The 16848-nt window shown below is 39.7% G+C and overlaps 1 long non-coding RNA gene across 1 annotated transcript; it reads left to right on the top strand.

Moving 5' to 3' along the window:
• The first annotated feature begins 16169 nt into the window (after positions 1-16169).
• LOC115194532 (uncharacterized) lies at positions 16170-16621 on the top strand. Its single transcript, XR_003878386.1, has 2 exons — positions 16170-16235; positions 16534-16621. It is a non-coding gene; the product is annotated as an uncharacterized LOC115194532 (long non-coding RNA).
• The last annotated feature ends 227 nt before the right edge of the window (positions 16622-16848 follow it).

Here is a 16848-nt window from a genome sequence, read left to right as displayed (position 1 = left end):
TTGGTAAAAACAAAAATAGATATATAAAAAAAAATAATCAATTACACATCTCGTTCATTATATGCTATATAATTTTATATAATGCATTATTATTAAAACATATATATATATAATATACAACATAAATATATAAATATATATAATATACAACATAAATATATATAATATACAACATACATATATATATATATATATACACACACACACACACACACACACACACACACATATTATATATCTATATATATATATATATATATATATATGTGTATATATATATATATATAATATAATATATATACATATATATATATATATGTGTATATATATATATGTGTATATATATATATATATATACACATATATATACATACACATATATACATATATATATACATATATACATACATACATACATACATACACATACACATATATATACATATATATATATATATATATATATATATATATATATATGGCTGAGGGAGGGGAAAAAGTAGCCCTTTTTCCCCACACTGAAGGAGGGGAAAAAGGGCTACTTAAGTATGATTCCCAATCAGAGACAACAAAAAACGACTTGAGAGAGCCGTTTTTCTCTGTTTGGTTCGGTCAGGGTGTGATGTGGGGTGGGCATTCTATGTGTTATATTTCTATGTAGTCTTTTTCTTTGATTGGCCTAGTATAGTTTCCAATCAGAGGCAGCTGTCTATTGTTGTCTCTGATTGGGAATCATACTTAAGTAGCCCTTTTTCCCCTCCTTCAGTGTGGGATCTTGTTTTTTGTACAGCTCAGTAAAGCCTGCAGAACGTGACGTTCGGTTTCCTTTGTTTGTTATTTTGATTTAGTGTTCTGAGTTAAAATAAATATTTATCATGAGCACTCACCACGCTGCACCTTGGTCTACTCCTTACGACGATCGTCACACATAGTTACACATAAAAGCCTTCATTATATTGGAAATTCAACTCACCTTCAAAATGTTCCATGAGGAATAAAAAATTCAAGGATTCTTTTCATATGTTCTGTCTTCAGGTTTTCCTGGTCCTCTGTTAGCTGTTTTCGTGGTGGACTGAGACATCCTGCGGACTCTATTTTATAGGGTAAAATTGATCTGTTTAGGTCAGCATTAAAAGAGGACCATCTTAAAAAAATACAATAACCCTCTCAAAGAGGAGGGTGTGATTGGCTGAGTCATACAATGTACATTCCATCCTCGGACACCCCGGACATCCTCGGACATTCCCAACGGACATCCTTGGAAAAAAGTACAGTTGTTTGGGGGTTCCCCTTACGTACATATAGTGACCTAGTCTGTAAGGGACCCACCAACGAACCCTTCCTGTTGACCATTCATGTATGGAATTTTGCTGAGAACTCTTTTTTTTTTTTTTAACAGGTGTATAAAAAAAAATGTTTCAAACATACACGCTCACGCTCACACACACACACATCCGCCCCGGGACCCCTTGGCTCTTGTGTAGAGAGAAACCTAATTTATTTTCTTTAAAAAATGTTACCATCCACATTTAAACATATTGCAATTATTATGTTGTAGGAAAGAATGTTTTCTAGATGTATCTTTCTTTGAAAGAAGGCCTTGGGGTCGGGCTCTCTCTCTCTCTGTTTGTAAAACCTCCCTAGCTTGTAACCTGACACCCGGCCTCACACAAACACACACACACACACACACACACACACACACACACACACACACACACACACACACACACACACACACACACACACACACACACACACACACACACACACACACACACACACACACACACATACAGACACACACCCTTGGAGGAGAGACAGAGGTCCAGAGAAATAGAGATTTCATTCATTGAAGGTAAATGCATTTTTCTTTTAAAATAATTTTATTTTTTCTAAATCTTTATACAAATCATACATATTATTATTAAACAATATTACACATTACTACACAATACATGTTTATATGCATACTTATTTTTTAATTCCTTAGAGAAAAATAATCACAATTTTCATCCATTCTGGGGCCTATTGTAACCCAACACCCCCATCAGTCTCCAAATCTCCGTCTTCAAGCTGTGAGGGCCTTAGACATAGCCAACGTGGAAGAGGCAATCTATGGCCTTCCAGGTTTCGTTTGTTTTCTTTTCCATGATAGATCAACCTTCTTACCGTTAAGCCCAAGTTCTGTCTTGAGGACAGAAGGGACCATCATCATAAAGGTTCACGATGGTGGAACATTTTTTGCACTTGTTTCATCATAACAACCACTTTAAAACAATCTCGCCACCTGAAGCTAAAGACAGCCACAAAATAGTTGACCTCTGTGCATGCGTTTCAAAGTATGTACGTACTAACAGATTTGGTGGCATTTGTGCTGGTGAATTCAGAACAACCTAAAATTGTCACTTTGAAGTCTGGACTATACATTATTCAAATCATCTCGCCCGCAGACTTCCTCTTCCAAAGCGTACCCAGGCAGGGATGTTCCACTGAGGGCCTGTTCGATCTGACATAGAGCAAGTCTTATCTTAAGCCTTTCTCTCATGCGAAACGCAGGAGAAAAACTCCTGTTTTTTTGGGGGCTGAAAAAGGGTTGGAAAATGTAACCAACATAGCCTTCACTCATATCAATCCCACCATTAAAACAATCAGGTCCATCACAAAGAATGGCGTCGATGGTTTTGTCATTGAGGCCCAGACATGAAGGACAAAATACACATAAACTCAGCAAAAAATGAAACGTCCTCTCACTGTCAACTGCGTTTATTTTCAGCAAACATAACATGTGTAAATATTTTTATGAACATAACACAATTCAACAACTGAGACATAAACTGAACAAGTTCCACAGACATGTGACTAACATAAATTGAATAATGTGTCCCTGAATAAAGGGGACGTCAAAATCAAAAGTAACAGTTAGTATCTGGTGTGGCCACCAGCTGCATTAAGTACTGCAGTGCATCTCCTCCTCATGGATTGCACCAGATTTGCCAGTTCTTGCTGTGAGATGTTACCCCACTCTTCCACCAAGGCACCTGCAAGTTCCCAGACATTTCTGGGGGCAATGGCCCTAGCCCTCACCCTCCGATCCAACAGGTCCCAGACGTGCTCAATGGGATTGAGATCCGTGCTCTTCGCTGGCCATGGCAGAACACTGACATTCCTGTACTGCAGGAAATCACAAACAGGTGTCCTGACTCTCTGTGGTCACTAAAGATCCCATGGCACTTATCGTAAGAGTAGGGGTGTTAACCCCGGTGTCCTGGCTAAATTCCCAATCTGGCCACCTAATCATACCCAGCTTCCAATTGGCTCATTCATCACCCCTACTCTCCCTTGTAACTATTCCCCAGGTCGTTGCAGTAAATGAGAATGCATTCTCAGTCAACTTATCTGGTAAAATAAATAAATATAGCACACATACATGCCCAAAGGCCTGCCCACATTCACAATCGCACCCAAATACGGACGCATCCACGCCTGCACCCATACACCCAAAGCAATACAGTGTAAACAAGCTAAAGAAAAACAGCAACATTGGTAGTATGTTGAAAACAGCAACATTGGTAGTAGAGGTCGACTGATTATGATTTTTCAACGCCAATATCGATTATTGGAGGACCAAAAAATGCCGATACCGATTAATCGGTTGATATATATATATATATCTTTTTTTTGTAATAATAACAATTACAACAGTGAATGAACAATGAACACTTATTTTAACTTAATATAATACATAAATAAAATCAATTTAGTCTCAAATAAATAACGAAACATGTTCAATTTGGTTTAAATAATGCAAAAACAAAGTGTTTGAGAAGAAAGTAAAAGTGCAATATGTGCCATGTAAAAAAGCTAACGTTTAAGTTCCTTGCTCAGAACATATGAAAGCTGGTGGTTCCTTTTAACATGAGTCTTCAATATTCCCAGGTAAGAAGTTTTAGGTTGTAGTTATTATAGGACTATTTCTCTCTATACCGTTTGTATTTCATATACTTTTGACTATTGGATGTTCTAATAGGTACTTTAGTATTGCCAGCCTAATCTCGGGAGTTGGTAGGCTTGAAGTCATAAACAGCGCAATACTTGAAGAATTGCGAAGAGCTGTTGGCAAACGCAGTAAAGTGCTGTTTGAATGAATGCTTACGAGCCTGCTGCTGCCTCAGTCAGACTGCTCTATCAAATCATAGACTTAACTATAATATAATAAACACACAGAAATACGAGCCTTAGGTCATTAATATGGTAAAATCCGGAAACTATCATTTTGAAAACAAAACGTTTATTCTTTCAGTGAAATACGGAACCGGTCCATATTTTATCTAACGGGTGGCTACATATGTCTAAATATTGCTGTTACATTGCACAACCTTCAATGTTATGTCATAATTACTTCAAATTCTGGCAAATTAGTTCGCAACGAGCCAGGTGGCCGAAACTGTTGCATATACCCTGACTCTGCGTGCAATGAACGCAAGAGAATTGACACAATTTCCCTAGTTGAATATTGCCTGCTAACATGAATTTCTTTTAACTAAATATGCAGGTTTAAAAAAATATTCTTCTGTGTATTGATTTTAAGAAATGCATTGATGTTTATGGTTAGGTACATTCGTGCAACCATTGTGCTTTTTTCGCAAATACGCTTTTGTTAAAACATCCCACGTTTGGTGAAGTTGGCTGTCTTTGTTAGGAAGAAATAGTCTTCACACAGTTCCCAACGAGCCAGGCGGCCCAAACCGCTGCATATACTCTGACTCTGTTGCACAGAACGCAAGAGAAGTGACACATTTTCCCTAGTTAAAAGAAATTCATGTTAGAAGGCAATATTAACTAAATATGCAGGTTTAAAAATATATAGTTGTGTATTGATTTTAAGAAAGGCGTTGATGTTTATGGTTAGGTACACATTGGTGCAATGACAGTGCTTTTTTCGCGAATGCGCTTGTTAAATCACCCGTTTGGCGAAGTAGGCTGTGATTCAATGATAACTTAACAGGCCCCGCATCGATTATATGCAACGCAGGACAAGCAAGATAAACTAGTAATATCATCAACCATATGTAGTTAACTAGTGATTGTTAAGATTGATTGTTTTTTATAAGATACGTTTAATGCTAGCTAGCACCTTACCTTGGCTCCTTGCTGCACTCGCATAACAGGTAGTCAGCCTGCCACGCAGTCTCCTCGTGGAGTGCAATGTAATCAGCCATGATCGGTGTCCAAAAATGCCAATTGTCGATTGTTATGAAAACTTGAAATCGGCCCTTTCGATTAATCGGTTGCCCTCTAATTGGTAGTATGTTTAAAACAGCAATATTGGAAGTATCTATAAAACACCAACATCGGTAACATGTATAAAACAATAACAGTAATGATGATGCCCATCTGCAAAGCAGTGATACTTAAACAGGTGTACTTATATGACTATCTGATTATCTACATTTCAAATGGGATTAAACAAAATACAGTCTACTGTACTGTTTGAACCAACTTAGTGGCCTTGTTGTTAGAGTGTCCACCCTGAGGTTGGGGGTTCATTCCCCGGTCAAGTCATACTGTACCAAACCTGAAGAAAAAAAAATGGGACACTATGCCTCTCTACTTGGCACTCAGTATTAAGGAGAGGGATTAGCGGTAAGGCCCTGTGATAGCCTAGTGTCCTGTAAAGGGGAGAGTATTGTACTGTACATCAAGCTGCCTCACTACAGAAGCAGGTGATGGGTACCATAGGGCAGGAACCCAACACTGACCTACAGTCATCACTAGCAACTACAAACAGATCACTAGCCAAAACAAGACAAATAAAAAAGAACTCATTTAAAAAGGGTTTGGCCAAAATGTTAACTGATTACTGAGCAACGTCAAATCGGATTCTTAGCGTTTTTGGAGAATGTAGCAATGCTAGTGGAAATCAAGTGATGTAAAGTACTTAAGTAAAAATACTTTAAAACATTTTCACATGTACCAACACACGGGTATGATCATTCTACAGTGGTCCCTGTAGTGTACGATCAAACCGGTGTGATTAGAATGCTTATTTAGGACGTCCAGTTTCGGTATGACGCAACAATCAGCGTTTGAGCTGTTCACAATGTTTTTTCAGAAACATTTTGCACAAACACAGTCCTTACAAAGTTATGTCCAGAATGTGACCAGTTTATTTTTGTATGCAATGTTCAGTCATTCACAGAAGTAGCTACAGCATAACACAATCATCCAAACTGAAAAAATGTAGGCTACGTTTGTCCTAGCGCTAACTGAGGAAAGATTTACGTAACACAAACGGTCATATTTTTGTAACTCTCGGCTGACAGAAACTACAATATGAATTAGCTAATAGCAATGACTATTTATAATTAATCACATCACGGGGGAAGTCACCATTGATCGAAATAACTGAGTAAAACACTATAAATCGAAAGTAATCCGACGATAGGTAGTTTGTGCGCGCCCCATGCTTGTTTTTTTCGCATCACACAAAGATAATAAGAGGAGAGAGGATGAGTTTGGTCTGTTTATAGTATGCATGTTCTCTGAAACTGGAAACACTTATCTCCCTCACTAGCTTTAAGCACCAGCTGTCAGAGCAGCTGTCAGAACACTGCACCTGTACATCGCCCAAACAACTACCACTTCCCTTACTGTATTTATTTATTTTGCTCCTTTGCACCCTATTATTTCTACTTTGCACTTTCTTCCACTACAAATCTACCATTCCAGTGTTTTACTTGCTATATTGTATTTACTTTGCCACCATGGCCTTTTTTGCCTTTACCTCCCTTATCTCACCACATTTGCTCACATTGTATATAGACTTATTTTTCTACTGTATTATTGACTGCATGTTTGTTTTACTCCATGTGTAACTCTGTGTTGTTATATGTGTCGAACTGCTTTGCTTTATCTTGGCCAGGTCGCAGTTGTAAATGAGAACTTGTTCTCAACTTGCCTACCTGGTTAAATAAAGGTGAAATAAATAAAATAAAAAATGTTGAAGGGGTTTGTCGTCTACGATCATCCACTTCCCTTCATTCACTTCCGGAAGTTTACCTGAAAGATGACTGAACCATTCCTTCACCTCATTATAACATCTTTGGTCTGACAGATTACGTGACACCCAGAATGCATTGTATTAGGTCAACAAACATGGCGCCACATACAGCTGGCAAATAGCTTAGCTTAATCAGTACAACCTTCAAAAAAGTGTTTTACACACATCATAGGTGTCCATTACAATATATGCAATAACCGGAATGCATTATTTGTCACCAGTAATAGAAAACGTGAATAAAACTGTAAATACATTATGCTCCATACATACATACATACATACATACATACATACATACATACATACATACATACATACATACATACTTATGCGCCTACAGTAGAAACGACAACACGATATACAGAAAATAAGGAACTTACTTTGATAGGAACGCACACATGTCCAAAGTGATAACGTGTAAGGAAAACAACAAGAAGGCAAAGCGAGCGCCAGCAAGAACATGTTCAAATTCTTGCAAGACTGCGCAAATATATGCATACTTGATCTGCGCAAACATGCGTGAAGTGCGGTGGGCTCTCCTCGAATAGAGAAGTTTGTCCGGCTCTGTAAAGTAAAGCCTCAAACATAAATTGTCCGCAACACAGAAATGGGTTACTTCTATGTGAATTAATGAGGAGGCGGAACACACCTCAATTCAAACTGTTGTTAGAAAATACAACTTGTTAGAAAATAATTTGAAATTGACAAGTTGAAACATGGCCTATAGATAATTAGCAGGCAGCATGTGTTAACTGTCAAATAATCACATTTTGGAACAGTGAGTGCATTCTGACATCACGTGCATAAAACAACTCATGCTGGGGCGACTGTTAGAGATATTTGGAACTCACATGTGAAAAGGTTAAAGTACTACTTAAGTTGTTTTTGGGGGGTATCTTTACTCTACCACATATTTTTAACAACTTTGACTTTTACTCCACTACATTCTAAAAGAAATGAATGTACTTTTTACTTCTTACATTTTCCCTGACACCCAAATGCACTCGTTACATTTTGAATGCTTAGCAGGACAGGAAAATGGTCCAAATCATGCACTTATCAAGAGAACATTCCAGGTCATCTCTAATGACTCTGATCTGGCGGACTAACTAAACACAAACACCTCTTTTGTAAATGATGTCTGAGTGTTGGTGTGTGCCCCCTGGCTATCTGAAAAAATATAGAAATAATAATAATTGAAATTATGTACACTTTTTCTTGTACTTTTTGTCACACCCTGACCTGTTTCACCTGTCTTGTGCTTGTCTCCACCCCCCTCCAGGTGTCGCCCATTTTTCCCATTATCCCGTGAGCATTTATACCTGTGTTTTCTGTTTGTCTGTTGCCAGTTCGTCTTGTCAAGTCTACCAGCGTGTTTTTTTGGCTGTACTCCTGTTTGCGCTAGTCCCTATTTTCTAGTTCATCAGGTTTTGACCATTCTACCTGCCCTGACCCTGAACCTGCCCGCCGTTCTGTACCTTTCTGACTCTGCCCTGGATTTACTGACCTCTGCCTGCCTTGACCTGTCATTTGCCTGCCCCCTGTTTTGTAAATAAACATCCGTGATTCAATCTCTGCATCTGGGACTTATCCTGAGTCCTGATACTTTTACTCAAGTATGACAATTTAGTTATTTTTCCAGCACTGGTGGAAATGTATTGTTTCAGCTAGTGGTGCATTTAAAAGCAACCACACTCCAATAATATTAGAAATAGGGAGAAAAATGTAAAGAATGTAACTATTTTGAGATATTACGGTAAAAAGTATCAGTCACCTCTTAATAGTATGATATCTCAGTCAGTCTTGATCAGTGAAGTGACTCCTCCATTGTCTGCCTGCATGTCTCTTCATCACTATACTTTACGGACGAAGTCTGATAATCTATCACGTCAATTTATGTTGCCTTAGCAACATGTAAATCATAGCTTCTCGTCTTGTACTCTGTTTAGTCAATGTCAACATATTACGTTCCGTAAAGGCTTGGAACACAACAGATGCATTTCAATTCAAAGTACAAGATAATGTTGTTCATAAAACTCTCTGGACCCTTATTCTAATCTTTAAGTAAATATGTAGATATTTTTTTTGGAGCACTTTTTTAGGTAAGTGCCCCTACATATGGTTTCTCAACAAACTTTAAGAAATTGTTCATCTGACTATTCACTAACCTTAACCCTAGCCCTAACCTTACCATAACCTATCCCTGTCCCCCCAACCATAACTCTAACCATAACCTTAACCCTAAACCCCAAACCTGGCCCTAACCCTAACAAGTTGCTACACATCAACAGAGTTGCAATTGTTCGTTGATTGATATTGCATTTTACACTCTAACTAGTTTTAGGGTGAGCCTCTGGAGCTACACAGCGCCTCTCTATGGCCGTCTGCTGCTACAGAAAATCCACACTGCTTCAGGACCTGAGAGGGCAGAGAGAGACAAGAGAGAGGCAACTTGGTTTCTAAACCATATAGGGGAGAAAATTTGGCATAGAGAGTATGCTGAAATATTCAGAGTCCTGGAAAAAACATATTCCAAAGGCTAGAAAATAAGAAAAAGTAATATAAAGAAAAAATATACTTGGGGAGGAGATTCTATTCTGTTGCAATACAATTCAAGAGTACGGTTACTTTGCTTCTGGATTCTGATCATAAATCATAATGAGGAAACATTTAATTAGAGCTTTCTTGTTGTGGGGTTTCCAAATGTGTTGCATGATTTGTCATTGGCGTGTCAACAGAGACTCGATGACAAAGGGAATCTATGTGTCAGTGTCCAATCATTTGGTTGTTTACTTGGTTCTTCTATTAGATAAAAATGTAAAACCAACCAGACTTGATTCAGAGTCAGACTGGAATTCTTCCTGCGTAAGGCATGTCAAAGTAAATTAAACTATATTTGGAAACAATGTAGCTTTTATTGCTTCATAGTGCAGGACCTACAGTATCTCACAAAAGTGAGTACACCCCTCACATTTTTGTAAATATTTGAGTATATCTTTCATGTGACAACACTGAAGAAATTCACTTTGCTACAATGTAAAGTAGTGCGTGTACAGCTTGTATAACAGTGTAAATTTGCTGTCCCCTCAAAATAACACAACACACAGCCATTAATGTCTAAACCGCTGGCAACAAAAGTGAGTACACGCCTAAGTGAAAATATCCAAATTGGGCCCAAAGTGTCAATATTTTGTGTGGCCACCATCATTTTCCAGCACTGCCTTAACCCTCTTGGGCATGGAGTTCACCAGAGCTTCACAGGTTGCCACTGGAGTCCTCTTCCACTCCTCCATGACGACATCACGGAGCTGGTGGATGTTAGAGACCTTGCACTCCTCCACCTTCCGTTTGAGGATGCCCCACAGATGCTCAATAGGGTTTAGGTCTGGAGACATGCTTGGCCAGTCCATCACCTTTACCCTCAGCTTCTTTAGCAAGGCAGTGGTCGTCTTGGAGGTGTGTTTGGGGTCGTTATCATATTGTAATACTGCCCTGCGGCCCAGTCTCCGAAGGGAGGGGATCATGCTCTTCTTCAGTATGTCACAGTACTTGTTGGCATTCATGGTTCCCTCAATGAACTGTAGCTCCCCAGTGCCGGCAGCACTCATGCAGCACCAGACCATGACACTCCCACCACCATGCTTGACTGTAGGCAAGACACACTTGTCTTTGTACTCCTCACCTGGTTGCCGCCACACACGCTTGACACCATCTGAACCAAATAAGTTTATCTTGGTCTCATCAGACCACAGGACATGGTTCCAGTAATCCATGTCCTTAGTCTGCTTGTCTTCAGCAAACTGTTTGCAGGCTTTCTTGTGCATCATCTTTAGAAGAGGCTTCCTTCTGGGACGACAGCCATGCAGACCAATTTGATGCAGGGTGCGACGTATGGTCTGAGCACTGACAGGCTGACCCCCCACCCCTTCAACCTCTGCAGCAATGCTGGCAGCACTCATACGTCTATTTCCCAAAGACAACCTCTGGATATGACGCTGAGCACGTGCACTCAACTTCTTTGGTCGACCATGGCGAGGCCTGTTCTGAGTGGAACCTGTCCTGTTAAACCGCTGTATGGTCTTGGCCACCGTGCTGCAGCTCAGTTTCAGGGTCTTGGCAATCTTCTTATAGCCCAGGCCATCTTTATGTAGAGCAACAATTCTTTTTTTCAGATCCTCAGAGAGTTCTTTGCTATGAGGTGCCATGTTGAACATCCAGTGACCAGTCAGTATGAGGGAGTGTGAGAGCAATGACACCAAATTTAACACACCTGCTCCCCATTCACACCTGAAACCTTGTAACACTAACGAGTCACATGACACCGGGGAGGGAAAATGGCTAATTGGGCCCAATTTGGACATTTTCACTTAGGGGTGTACTCACTTTTGTTGCCAGCGGTTTAGACATTAATGGCTGTGTGTTGAGTTATTTTGAGGGGACAGCAAATGTACACTGTTATACAAGCTGTACACGCACTACTTTACATTGTAACAAAGTGTCATTTCTTCAGTGTTGTCACATGAAAAGATATACTCAAATATTTACAAAAATGTGAGGGGTGTACTCACTTTTGTGAGATACTGTATATTAAGATCCATATATAATACCTTACTGTAGGACCTCCTTTGTTAATTATATGTCTTAAACAGCTACATGAAACATTTGCTAGTTAAACAACAATCTACTGTGATATTTTAACATCAACATTTATTGTCATGTCACAGCTATGGAACCTTGACAAGGGGCACTCAAAAACATGTCAAACAAGTGTGTGTGTGTGTGTGTGTGTGTGTGTGTGTGTGTGTGTGTGTGTGTGTGTGTGTGTGTGTGTGTGTGTGTGTGTGTGTGTGTGTGTGTGTGTGTGTGTGTGTTATTAGGTCACAAGGAATTGGAGCTCTTGATAATTAGGTGAAGACAGGTATTTATTTGTGTTACCATGACGTGGGACCTGATATATATGGTGTCTGTTTGCCAAGCTCTGATTCACACTCGGTTGTATATCACGTCCTTGAAACAGTTCAATTCAACACTCGTCTAGCTGAAGTTAAATCAACCTGGTAAGCCATGGTTTGTTTATCTTTTCATTAACTACTTTTACTACTAACTATTTTAAAGGCCTATGTTAATAAAACTAACAAATAATTGTCAGTCACTAGTGAATGGAGGGAAGTGTTGCAAGAGAAAATGGTAGGATGATGATTTACTGGGAAAGATGGGTTGATCTGTGACTGTCTGAAGGTTGGTATTAATGACTGTTGGAATAAATACATAGACACATGTTTAAGGTCCTCCAATCAGGGTGAGATTGTGTGTTTAGTTTTATATTTTTTGCGTTTTGGTTTCATGGTCTGAGAGGTGTGTGTGCTGGTCGTGGTGGTTATGGTATCAGGAATCAAGGTAAGTTCCAAGTACAGACGGTGTGAAGTAACAATGTTTATTGTAACACTGGGACAGGCAAACGACAGGTCAAGGCAGGCAGGGGTCGATAATCCAGGGCAGGAGCAAGGTACAGGACGGCAGGCAGGCTCAGAGTCAGGGACAGGCAGAGGTAAGAGGTAAGGCGGTGGGTACAGGGTCAGGACAGGCAAGGGTTAAAAACCAGGAGGACGTGAAAAGAGAGACTAGGAAAAGACAGGAGCTGACAGGACAAAAGCTGGTAAGCTTGAACAAACAAGACGAACTGGCACAGACTGACAGAAAACACAGGTATAAATACACAAGGGATAATGGGGAAGACGAGCAACACCTGGAGGGGGGTGGAGACAAGCACAAGACAGGTGAAACTTTTCCTTTTCAAGGACAACATTTATGCAGACTTCCAGTGTGTTTTGGATTGCAGTGCCAAGCGTGACAGTAAACCGACTGTCCTCAGTTGTCACCACTACAAGAGCTCAAACTACACCAACTCTTGCTCCTACTACAACTACTACTGCTCCTACTACAACAACTACAGCTCCTATTACAACTACTGCTCCTACTACAACAATGACAGCTCCTACTACAACTACTACTGCTCTACAACATCAAATTGTGAACCTATCCCAAACAGCTGTGAACAGCACAACTATGGCTCCTACTGTTACATCTGCTACTCCTAGTTCTACTACTATGACTCCTAATACGTCAACAACTCCAACTACTACTCCAACTCCTCTTAGACTTACGGTAATGTCCTCAGACACAAGTATAAATATATAATACTTGTACTATTCTAATTCAATTTAGCAGGCATTGTTGAGTGTTGTGCTAATTCCATCATTTACAGGAGACATGGCTGCCAACATGTAGCAAAACTCAGCAATAGAGTCTAATGACAAGAGCAGCAGATTACACAGATTGGCTGGTGGGGTCTCTTGTCATTCAACAGTCATTTTTCAAAGCGGTTTTTAAACCTGATCATCATGATCCAATACAGCAAATATAACAAAGTACTTAATACAAATATAGACATTTTCTTCTCTTTCTACAGACATACATACAACATTGTATAAGGTAACATAAAGTCTAAAATGTTGAATTACCCACAATCCACTAACGTCACATGACAAGTTATTGTGACAACCTTTCTGAAAATGAAATAGCTTTAAAACCTTTTCGATGTCAAATCCCCTAAATTGGAGACTTGTAACAGTTGACCCGTTCCAAACGCCACTTTTGTGAGCACAGTTCTCTATGAACAATGATATGACATGCAAACTTTGTTCTGCTCACTGATTGGACACCGTATAGTCAGTTTTGTGAAATAAGATTGAGTCTATCTCTTGCGATGCAACTAAATTGCAAGCATTTTTGGGGGGACATGACACACAGAGAAACACTGATGCAAGCAACATACATTTAGTCCAGGTTGCTTCATGTGACATCGGCTTTATGCTCAGTGAAACAGCTGAGTCTCTCCATTCAGTTGTTGCTGCCGGAGAGTTTGCAATCGGATACCTCATTTGCATAAGAGGTGACGTGTCACATTTTCTGACCTATCCAGACAAAGGATCGATTTCCCCTGGCTATGAGCATCGGAGACCCACTTGCGATCAGGCACATGAAAGGTTGGAACCTAGAGAATGCAGCAATATCTATCTCAGATTTACAGCTCTCAACATGAAAAAGTTTAATTTCCTAGAATTTAAATAAGACCACTTTCCCTTTGTCAAAAAACAAAAATGTTGTGCTTAAAGCCAAGGTTGGAACGAGTCGGCATGTATTTGAATCGTGACTCCGTGTCGCTCAGAGGACACAGGACAGAATATTCTGTCATTAGTAGTATGAAATGGTGCCACTTTTGTACTGTCACTAAGTGCTGAGATTTCCTGTTCAGGCTGTATGTCCAGGGTTAGTCAAGGCCCAAAGTGTACATATGTCAACAAAGACCATTCTATATACAGTTCCTTCGGAAAGTATTCAGACCCCTTGATTTTTTCCACATTTTGTTACATTACAGCCTTATTCTAAAATGTATTAAATAGTTTCTTCCCTCATCAATCTACACACAATACCCCATAATGACAAAGCATAAACAGGTTTTTAGAAATGTTTGCTAATTTATACAGGTAAAAAAAATGAAATATCACATTTACATAAGTATGCAGACCCTTTACTCAGAACTTTGTTGAAGCACCTTTGGCAGTGATTACAGCCTCAAGGCTTCTTGGGTACGATGCTACAAGCTTGGCACACCTGTATTTGGGGAGTTTCTCCCATTCTACTCTGCAGATCCTCTCAAGCTCTGTCAGGTTGGATGTGGAGCGTTACTGCACAGTTGGATGTGGAGCGTTACTGCGCAGGTCTCTCTGTCTGGGCCACACAACGACATTCAGAGACTTGTCCCAAAGCCACTCCTGCGTTGTCTTGGCTGTGTGCTTAGGGTTATTGTCCTTTTGGAAGGTGATCCTTCACCACAGTCTGAGGTCCTGAGCTCTTTGGAGCATGATTTCATCAAGGATCTCTCTGTACTTTGCTCCATTCCTCTTTGCCTCAATCCCGACTAGTCTCCCAGTCCCTGCCGCTGAAAAGCATCCCCAAAGCATGATGCTGCCACCACCATGCTTCACTGTAGGGATGGTGCCAGGTTTCCTCCAGACGTGACGCTTGGAATTCAGGCCAAAGTGTTACATTTTGGTTTCCTCAGACCAGAGAATCTTGTTTCTCATGGTCTGAGAGTCTTTAGGTGCCTTTTGGCAAACTCCAAGTTGGCTGTAATGTGCATTTTACTGAGGATTGGCTTCCGTCTAGCCACTCTACCATAGAGGCCTGATTGGTGGAGTGCTGCAGAGATGGTTGTCCTCCTGGAAGGTTCTCCCATGTCCACAGAGGAAGTCTAGAAATCTGTCAGAGTGACCATCGGGTACTTGGTCACCTCCCTGACCAAGGCCCTTCTATCCCTATTGCTCAGTTTGGCCAGGCGACCAGCTCTAGGAAGAGTTTTGTTGGTTCTAAACTTCTTCCATTTAAGAATGATGGAGGCCACTGTGTTCTAGGGACCTTCAATGCTGGAGAAATGTTTTGGTACCCTTCCCTACATCTGTGCCTTGACACAATCCTGTCTCAGAGCTCTTCGACCTCATGGCTTGGTTTTTGCTCTGACATGCACTGTCAACAGTTGGACCTTATGTAGACAGATATGTGCCTTTCCAAATCATCCAATCAATTGAATTTACCACAGGTGGACTCCAATCAAGTTGTTTAAACATCTCAAGGATGATCAATGGAAGAAGGATGCACCCGAGCTCAATTTCCAGTATCATTGCAAAGGGTTTCAAAACTTTTTTTAGCAAGGTATTTCTGTTTTTAACTTGTAATAAATGTACAAAAAACAACAACTGTTTTCGCTTTGCCATTAGGTGGTAGATTGATGAGGGAAAAAAAATATTTAATCAGTTTCAGAATAAGGCTGTAATGTAGCCAAATTTGAAATAAGGGAAGGGGTCTGAGTACTTTTAGAATGCACTGTATATACTGTATATATCATATTTTTTAAATTTGTTTTACGCAATGTTTGAGAGAAAGAAAGTGCTACTCTAGACCAACGGGCTGCGATGCTAGAGTTGACCCTAGGAATTGCACTTACATCTGTGTCACAACCTGCCCACCTTACCTGGTGGAAATTAGTGCACCTGCAGAGGCACTTAAGGAATACCTGGGGATCATCAGTGAAATACTATCTAAGCAAATCAAGGTAACACAACACATCCAGTTTTCCTTATTTCATTTTATTCGAAGGACAGCAATGAACTGGTAAAGTTAAAGCAAGTATGTTTAGTGATTGGTTAAATTAAGGCAAGTAATTCTAATTTGTTATGCTTAGGATGGGATTCGAACCAGTGACCTTGTGTATGGCAACCCATATCAACCTTTCATAAATCAGATACTTAGACATTACAGGAAGCTCTCCATTCATCACCAAAACATACTTCATTAATTACAACAAAATCTGATGAACTTGCTGATGTTAAATATTGTTGATCTTTTTTCAGTCCAATGAGTCAATGATTGTTGTGTATAAAAGTGGAACATTTACGGTTCAACACGCCTTGTACAATGGAACTACATTTATCAACAAAACACAAGTAAGTTTATGTCTCTAGTGGTATTACCAATTACATATACAGTGGATTCATTCTCCTCGGGAGCACCAGACAGTCCTGTTTGAATTTCCATTATTTAATTGTTTGATTATTTCATACTTTTCTTTCAGGTGGAAGTGACGGACAAAGAACTTGCTTATGATCCTAATATAAAAATAATCCAATTTAGTTTCATTATCCCTGATAATTTGTTCTGTAACTTTG

Source organism: Salmo trutta, chromosome 5 (assembly GCF_901001165.1).
Source record: "Salmo trutta chromosome 5, fSalTru1.1, whole genome shotgun sequence".
Classification (NCBI taxonomy): Eukaryota; Metazoa; Chordata; class Actinopteri; order Salmoniformes; family Salmonidae; genus Salmo; species Salmo trutta.
The sequence above is the reverse complement of the archived record's forward strand: the minus strand, read 5'-3'. Positions and strand labels throughout refer to the sequence as shown.